This window comes from Hemiscyllium ocellatum, assembly GCF_020745735.1.
Source record: "Hemiscyllium ocellatum isolate sHemOce1 chromosome Y unlocalized genomic scaffold, sHemOce1.pat.X.cur. SUPER_Y_unloc_1, whole genome shotgun sequence".
NCBI classification, from domain to species: domain Eukaryota; kingdom Metazoa; phylum Chordata; class Chondrichthyes; order Orectolobiformes; family Hemiscylliidae; genus Hemiscyllium; species Hemiscyllium ocellatum.
Window position 1 is genome coordinate 798,349 of NW_026867600.1, and position 7,500 is coordinate 805,848.

The 7,500-nt window shown below is 54.4% G+C and overlaps 1 long non-coding RNA gene across 1 annotated transcript in view; it reads left to right on the forward strand.

Moving 5' to 3' along the window:
* Positions 1–80: 80 nt before the first annotated feature.
* The window catches only part of LOC132808985 (uncharacterized), a 10,664-nt gene continuing 3,244 nt past the window's right edge, over positions 81–7,500 (forward strand). The window contains exons 1-2 of the long non-coding RNA XR_009642179.1: positions 81–215; positions 6,784–6,872. This is a non-coding gene — a long non-coding RNA (uncharacterized LOC132808985). The remainder of the gene's footprint in view (positions 216–6,783; positions 6,873–7,500) is intronic.

The following is a 7,500-nucleotide window of genomic DNA, read 5'->3' on the forward strand; positions in this document are numbered from 1 at the left end:
CCTTCTCCCTCCCTCTCCCCTCTCACTCCCACCCTCTCACTCCCTCCCTCTCCCTCCCTCTCTCTCTCGGTCCTGCAGCGTTGCGGTCTGGGTCAGTTGCAGATGCTGTCGGTCAGTTCTGTGAACTCGCGGGGCACTTGGACCGTCCCCACAGCCCACTGACCGATCGTGTGGTCATCAGCCAACCCGCCCCCAAGGCCGGTCAGAGGGCACAGGTCAGTCACCCCCTCCTCACCCTGTCGGAGGGTCAGTGCTGAGGGAGCGGACGCTGTGGGAGGGTCAGTGTAGAGGGAGTGGGTGCTGTGGGATGGTCAGTGCTGAGGGAGCGGGCGCTGTGGGTGGGTCAGTGCCGAGGGAGCGGGTGCTGTGGGAGGGTCAGTGCTGAGGGAGCGGGCGCTGTGGGTGGGTCAGTGCCGAGGGAGCGGGCGCTGTGGGTGGGTCAGTGCCGAGGGAGCGGGTGCTGTGGGAGGGTCAGTGCTGAGGGAGCGGGTGCTGTGGGAGGGTCAGTGCTGAGGGAGCGGGTGCTGTGGAGGGTCAGTGCTGAGGAGTGGGTGCTGTGGGAGGGTCAGTGCTGAGGGAGGGTCAGTGCTGAGGGAGTGGTTGCTGTGGGAGAATTCACGGTGTGGAGCCCCCTGCAGCAGCCTCCCTAGCAGTCGATTAGCTCATTATTAAGAGAGCGAACCACTTTGCCGAGAGATGGAGGACTCGGTGCAGTGTCTCATTTTTGCCTCACTGAATTTACAACTCTCCAGTTAATTTGTTGCAGCAGAGATTTGCATTTTTATTGCAACTTTCACGACCGCGGTATGTCGCAGCGGGATTTTACAGCTACTGTGGGATGGTGCTGCAGCTTTTAATTACAGCAGCGTTTCCGAAGGTCCCCCTGTCCCCGGCTGTACATGGTCCACAGGCCAGACCTCGTGCTCAACATCGCCTCCATCCTCACTGCTCCAGCTCCCTCAGCACTGACCCTCCCACAGCCCCCGCTCCCTCAGCACTGACCCTCCCACAGCGCCCACTCCCTCAGCACTGACCCTCCCACAGCACCCCCTCCCTCAGCACTGACCCTCCCACAGCACCCACTCCCTCAGCACTGACCCTCCCACAGCGCCCACTCCCTCAGCACTGACCCTCCCTCAGCACCCGCTCCCTCAGCACTGACTCTCCCACAGCACCCGCGCTCTCAGCACTGACCCTCCCACAGCACCCACTCTCTCAGCACTGACCCTCCCACAGCACCCACTCCCTCAGCACTGACTCTCCCACAGCACCCACTCCCTCAGCACTGACCCTCCCACAGCACCCACTCCCTCAGCACTGACCCTCCCACAGTACCCACTCCCTCAGCACTGACCCTCCCACAGCGCCAACTCCCTCAGCACTGTCCCTCCCACAGCACCCGCTCCCTCGGCACTGACCCTCCCACAGCACCCGCTCCCTCAGCACTGACCCTCCCACAGCGCCAACTCCCTCAGCACCGACCCTCCCACAGCACCCACTCCCTCAGCACTGACCCTTCCACAGCACCCACTCCCTCAGCACTGACCCTCCCTCAGGACCCGCTCCCTCAGCACTGACCCTTCCACAGCACTGACCCTCCCAATGCGCCCACTTCCTCAGCACTGACACTCCCACAGCGCCCACCCGCTCAGCACTGACCCTCCCACAGTACCCACTCCCTCAGCACTGACCCTCCCACAGCGCCAACTCCCTCAGCACTGTCCCTCCCACAGCACCCGCTCCCTCAGCACTGACCCTCCCACAGGACCCGCTCCCTCAGCACTGACCCTCCCACAGCCCCCGCTCCCTCGGCACCGACCCTCCCACAGCACCCACTCCCTCAGCACTGACCCTCCCACAGCGTCCACTCCCTCAGCACTGACCCTCCCTCAGCACTGACCCTCCCACAGCACCCACTCCCTCAGCGCTGACCCTCCCACAGCACCCACTCCCTCAGCACTGACCCTCCCACAGCACCCACTCCCTCAGCACTGACCCTCCCACAGCACCCACTCCCTCAGCACTGACCCTCCCTCAGCACTGACCCTCCCACAGCGCCTACTCCCTCAGCACTGACCCTCCCTCAGCACTGACCCTCGAGTTGACAGGTTGAGTGGCTGTGTCGATGTGAAGGAGAGGTAGAGAGTGATGTCCTGTACTTGTTAAATGCATTCCCTGGCAGTTCTGTGACACTGTGCTAGCTTCCGGACTGTGGGAATCTAACCACCACCACTGTGTCAGTCCCGAGGGGGACATGCGTGCCTCTTCCCTCTCATCTGTGAACCCCCTGAGATGATCAACAGTTCCTCCAGCTTCCCAGTGCCCCCTCCATGTCACTGTTATCCCTGTCTGTGTATCGATGCTGATTTATCACAAACACTCCAGAATATTCTCTCTCAATTTTATTGATTCCCATCTCCATAACTTTCCTTATTCTCTCTTTCATGCTCTCTTTTTTATCTCTCTCTCTCCCTCTTTCTCTCTCTCTATCTCTTTCCCCCTCTCTCTCTGTCGCTCTCTTTATTTCCCTTTCTGTGTCTCTCTCTTCCTCTCTTTGTGCTTTCCTCTCTCTCTTTCCTTCTCTCTGTCTCTCTCCCTCTTTCCTTCTCTGTGTTCCCCTCCTCCTCTCTCTCTCTCTCTTTCCCTCTGTGTGTGTTTGTGAATCTCTCTCTCTTTCCTTCTCTCTGTCTCTCTCTCGTCTCCCTCTGTGTCTCCCTCTCTTACTCCCTCCTCTTCCCACTCTCTGACCCTGTCTGTCCCTCTCTCTCCTTTTTCCTCTTTCTATCTCTGTCCCTCTCTTTGTCTCTCTTTCTCTCTTCCTCCTCTCCCTCCGTCCCCACCTCTCTCTCCCCCTTCTCTCTCTCTCTGTTCCTGTCTTTCTCCCTCTTTCCCTCTCTCTGTCTCTTTCCCTCTCTCTCTCTCTCCCCCTCTCTCTCTGTCTCTCTTTTTGTCTCTGTATCTCTCTGAGTCTTTGTCTCTCCTGCTCTGTGTCCCCCTCTCTCTCTCTTTCGCTCGCTTTGCTTCTCGTTGTGTGTCACTCTATGTCTCTCTCTCTCTCTCTCGTTCTCTCTCTCTCTGTTCCTGTCTCACAGAATGTTCTCTCTGTCTCTCTGTGTCTCTCTCTCTCATTTATACACTCACACACGCACCCACACAGTGGCCCTCTGTCTCTCTGTATCTGTCTGTCTCGCTCCCTCTCTATAAGAGACTGGGGCTGTTTTCCCTGGAGCGTCGGAGGCTGAGGGGTGACCTTATAGAGGTTTATAACATCACGAGGGTGGGGGGTAAATAGACAAGGGCTTTTCCCCCCTGGGGTGGGGGAGGCTGAGGGGGTGACCTTATAGAGGTTTATAACATCACGAGGGTGGGGTAAATAGACAAGGTCTTTTCCCCCCTGGGGTGGGGGAGTCCAGAACTAGAGGGGGGTAGGTTTAAGGTGAGAGGGGAAAGGGACCCGAGGGGCAACTTTTTCCCCCAGAGGGTGGTGCGTGGGTGGGAGGAGCTGCCAGAGGAAGTGGGTGGGGGGCTGGTACAATGACAGCATTTAAAAGGTGGATGGGGGACAGGAACAGGAAGGGTTTAGAGGGAGATGGGGCCAAGTGCTGGGGGGAATGGGGACTGGGTTAGGTTAGGGATATCTGGGTCAGCACGGACGGGATGGGCTGAAGGGTCTGTTTCTGTGCTGTACTGCTCTATGACACTGTGTGTGTGTGTGTGTGTGTGTGTGTGTGTGTGTGTGTGTGTGTGTGTGACTCTCTTTCTGTCTTTTTCTCTCTCTCTGTCTCTCTTTCTCTCTCTGCCTCTCTCTGTGTCCGTCTTGTTCTCTCTCTTTCTCATTCTCTCTCTCTTTCTTGTTGTCTCTCTCTCTCTCTCTCTCTCTCTCTGCCTGTCTCTCTCTTTCTCCCTCTCTCTATCTCTCTCACTCTTGCTGTTTCTCTCTCTCTGTTTATCTATCTGTCTCTCTTTCTCTGTCTCTCTCTCTATCTTTCTCTCTTTCTCTCTCTCTGTCTCTCTTTCTCTCTCTGCCTCTCTCTGTGTCTGTCTTGTTTTCTCTCTCTCTCTCATTCTCTCTCTCTCTCTCTTGTTGTCTCTCTCTCTCCCTCTCTCTATCTCTCTCACTCTTGCTGTTTCTCTCTCTCTGTTTATCTATCTGTCTCTCTTTCTCTGTTTCTCTATCTCTCCCTTTCTCTGTCTCTCTCTCTATCTTTCTCTCTTTCTCTCTCTCTGTCTCTCTTTCTCTCTCTGCCTCTCTCTGTGTCTGTCTTGTTTTCTCTCTCTCTCTCTCATTCTCTCTCTCTCTCTTGTTGTCTCTCTCTCTCTCCCTCTCTCTATCTCTCTCACTCTTGCTGTTTCTCTCTCTCTGTTTATCTATCTGTCTCTCTTTCTCTGTTTCTCTATCTCTCCCTTTCTCTGTCTCTCTCTCTCTGTATCTTTCTCTCTCTCTGTCTCTCTTTCTCTCTCTGCCTCTCTCTGTGTCTGTCTTGTTTTCTCTCTCTCTCTCTCATTCTCTCTCTCTCTCTTGTTGTCTCTCTCTCTCCCTCTCTCTGTCTCTCACACTCTTGCTGTCTCTCTCTCTCTCTGTTTATCTATCCATCTCCCTTTCTCTCTCTCTCTCTCTCTCTCACTCTATATCTCTCTCTGTCTTTTAAAACTTTCTGATGATGTTATGAGCTCATCAGATGGATGAGGAACTTGAAGTATACCGATACCAATCGATCCCGCTCTGCTGTTAACCCCCACCGTACTAAATCACCACAAACTGGTTCGTATTTCTCTGGGTTTTGCAGGGACCCTGACTGATTTATTACACAGGGCGCTGTTACAGATGCAGGAGCTGAGTTGCTTTATGAGCGTAGTTAGTATGTACACCGTGAGCTACTGATCGTTGGCCTCATTTCAGTCTCTGTAATGGTTTGCAGAGCCGGTTAATGGAGTATTTCACAGCTGGGGAGAGTGTGTGTGTGTCTGTGAGAGTGTGTGTGTGTGTGTGTGTATGTATGCGTTTGTGTGGGAGACTGTGCGTGTGTGTGTATGCGTTTGTGTGGGAGAGTGTGCGTGTGTCTCTGTGTGCGTGTGTATGTGTGTGTTTGTGAGAGAGTGTGTGTGTTGTGTGTGAGACAGTGTTGTGTGTGTGTGTGAGAGTGTGTGCTGTGTGTAAGAGAGAGAGTGTGTGTGTGTGTGAGAGACTGTGTGTTGTGTGTGAGAGAGTGTTGTGTGTATGAGTGTGTGTTGTGTGTGAGTGTCGTGTGAGTGCGCGTGTGTCTGTGTGTGTGTCTGTGAGAGTGTGTGTGTCTGTGTGGGTCTGTGAGAGTGTGTGTGTGTGTGACTGTGTGTGTGTCTGTGAGTGCGCGTGTGTCTGTGTGGGTCTGTGAGTGTGTGTGTGTGACTGTGCGTGTGTCTGTGAGAGTGTGTGTGAGTGTGCGTTTGTGTGGAAGAGTGTGCGCGTGTGTGTTATGTGTGAGAGTGTTTTGTGTGTGTGTGTGTGTGTGTTATGTGTGAGTGCGTTGTGTGTGAGTGTTGTGTGTGAATGCGCGTGTGTCTCTGTGTGTCTGTGAGTGCGCGTGTGTCTGTGTGTGTGTCTGTGAGAGTGTGTGTGTGTGATTTTGTGAGTGCACGTGTGTCTGTGTGTGTGTCTGTGAGAGTGTGTGTGTGTGTCTGTGCGTATGTCTGTGAGAGTGTGTGTGTGTCTGTGTGTGTGTCTGTGAGAGTGTGTGTGTCTGTGTGGGTCTGTGAGAGTGCACGTGTGTCTGTGTGTGTGTCTGTGAGAGTGTGTGTGTGTGAGTGTGCGTTTGTGTGGAAGAGTGTGCGTATGTCTCTGTGTGCGTGTGTATGTGTGTGTCTGTGTGTGTGTCTGTGAGAGTGTGTGCGTGTGTCTGTGCGTGTGTCTGTGCGTGTGTCTGTGAGTGCGCGTGTGTCTGTGTGGGTCTGTGAGTGTGTGTGTGTGTGACTGTGTGTGTGTCTGTGAGTGCGCGTGTGTCTGTGTGGGTCTGTGAGTGTATGTGTGTGACTGTGCGTGTGTCTGTGAGAGTGTGTGTGAGAGTGTGCGTTTGTGTGGAAGAGTGTGCGTATGTCTCTGTGTGCGTGTGTATGTGTGTGTCCGTGTGAGAGTCTTGTGTGTGTGTGTGTTGTGTGTGAGTGTTGTAGTGAATGCACGTGTGTCTGTGCGTGTGTCTGTGAGTGCGCGTGTGTCTGTGTGGGTCTGTGAGTGTGTGTGTGTGTGACTGTGTGTGTGTCTGTGAGTGCGCGTGTGTCTGTGTGGGTCTGTGAGTGTGTGTGTGTGACTGTGCGTGTGTCTGTGAGAGTGTGTGTGAGAGTGTGCGTTTGTGTGGAAGAGTGTGCGTGTGCCTCTGTGTGCGTGTGTATGTGTGTGTCCGTGTGAGAGTCTTGTGTGTGTGTGTGTTGTGTGTGAGTGTTGTAGTGAATGCACGTGTGTCTCTGTGTGTCTGTGTGTGTGTCTGTGAGAGTGTGTGTGTGTGTCTGTGCGTGTCTGTGAGAGTGTGTGTGTGTGACTGTGTGTGTCTGTGAGTGCGCGTGTGTCTGTGTGGGTCTGTGAGTGTGTGTGTGTGTGAGTGTGCGTTTGTGTGGGAGAGTGTGCGTGTGCCTCTGTGTGTGTGTGTATGTGTGTGTCTGTGTGTGTGTGTGTGTGTCTGTGTGAGTCTGTGTGAGTGTGTGTGGGTGTGTGTGTGTGTCTGTGTGGGTGTGTGGGTGTGTGGGTGTGTGTGTGTGTGTGGACTCGAAGGGACATTACGCGTCTGACCTGATTTTCTGACCCACTACCACCAGGAGACTGACGACTGGCTGATGTGGGATCGGACTGTGCCATTTTCATCTCCAGATGTGGACCTGGGCTCCAGCTGTGATTCAGGAGTGAGGTACATCATTACATTTGGGATCAGCTGCACACACGTAAAGCTCCCTTTACACTGTCCCCCATCAAACACTCCCCGGGACAGGGGGTTAGAGACAGAGTAAAACTCCCTCTACACTGTCCCCCACTCCCCGGGACAGGGGGTTAGAGACAGAGTAAAGCTCCCTCTACACTGTCCCCCATCAAACACTCCCCGGGACAGGGGGTTAGAGACAGAGTAAAGCTCCCTCTACACTGTCCCCCACTCCCCGGGACAGGGGGTTAGAGACAGAGTAAAGCTCCCTCTACACTGTCCCCCATCAAACACTCCCCGGGACAGGGGGTTAGAGACAGAGTAAAGCTCCCTCTACACTGTCCCCCATCAAACATTCGCAGGGACAGGGTCAGCACGGGGTTAGATACAGAGTAAAGCTCCCTCTACACTGTCCACCATCAAACACCCCCCGGGACAGGGACAGCACGGGGTTAGATACAGAGTTAAGCTTCCTCTACACTGTCCCCCCCCATCAAACACACCCAGGGACAGGGACAGCACGGGGTTAGATACAGAGTAAAGCTCCCTCTACACTGTCCCCCATCAAACACTCCCAAGGAAAGGGACAGGGACAGCACAGGGTTAGATACAGAGTTAA